Below are 1,437 nucleotides of genomic sequence, written 5' to 3'. Positions count from 1 at the left end.
TTGGCCGTGTTTTGCGCTTGGACCCGCCTTCTCCTCCTCCTCCTCGTCCTGAGAGGTATTGATGCGGTTTAATAAACGGCTCGCGGTGTTCAGGCAACGGTTTGTCCCAGAGAGATGTTGCGCTTTGCCGCAGTGTTTTAAAATAAGGATTCTGGAAGAAAGAAAGTAGTATATTGTCATAAAACAGCATCATCTAGTATAACGCGTTTCTATGAATGTCTAGGCTGTATGTGTTTTGTGTATCTGCGGATTTTTTGACTCTGACTGAGCGCGCCATGAATGCTGGGAGTTGAAGTCCTCTAGTCTAGTGTTAATGTGTTATGTACTTGATATGGGCAGAAAACTCGTCCTAGGTAGCCAACCATACATTATACACTTAGAACAGGAACACTATAATAATAAGAAATTACATTTATCTCATTATTATAGAACACTATAATAATAAGCACATGCATAAAACATTAAGGTTGACATTAAGAATATGACCAAACTTTTGAGTTTGAAGGGTCTAAAAAATGCATTTGTGTATTTTACACAGAGTTAAACAACTATAGCCTAAATGAAAGTTCAGATTATCTCAGAACATGCAAGGTAAATTCTAATTTGAATAAATAACCGATCAACCAAATTATAATGGGTTAAACTTTTATAAGGTATCCTTTTTTTACAGTGTAAATATACATTTAAGTACTGAGTAATATTAATTAACAACATGTACTAACTTACTATAGGGTTAGGAATAGGGTTAGTTGCATGTAATTATGCATAATTTACTGTTATTACTAACCTGTAACACTAAAATAAGGTACCTAATTTTGTAAAATTGAAAGCATTGTATCTTTCCTCTTTTCTAATTGTATGTATATATATATATACAAATGTATATATATATATATATATATATATATATATATATATATATATATATATATATATATATATATATACACATATATATATATAGCCTAAATGATTAAATTAGGCCTATGCTACTTTATTGCTGGCAACTTGGGTCTTATTGAGCCACTGAGTGATTTTTTTTACAGTTAAGTGTCACATTAGTTACAATTGTAAACATAATAAAACAAACTCTTTTGAAACTTGAAAAAAAAAATATTTAAGAATACAGTTTGTTTAATAGGCCTAGCATAAGTTAAATAAGCCTACATATGCACACTTACAGTTGGGAATTAAATGTTGAATGCATCTAAAGTCAGAGTGAAAAAATGTCACCATGCAGCAGTTTTTTTTGGCAGAGAATGGGAAAATACAAAAGAATAAATATAGCCTACATCATATATAAGAAAAGGAGTTATGACGCAGTATTAGACATACCGAATGACGTCATCGAACCTCATTGCACCAATATACTAACATTACCCTACTAAACATTGGTAAAAAAAAAAAAAATGTTTTAAAAAAATAAAGGAGATGCCA

The sequence above is a fragment of the Scardinius erythrophthalmus genome, assembly GCF_964197995.2.
Source record: "Scardinius erythrophthalmus genome assembly, chromosome: 7".
Classification (NCBI taxonomy): domain Eukaryota; kingdom Metazoa; phylum Chordata; class Actinopteri; order Cypriniformes; family Leuciscidae; genus Scardinius; species Scardinius erythrophthalmus.
The sequence above is the reverse complement of the archived record's forward strand: the minus strand, read 5'-3'. Positions refer to the sequence as shown.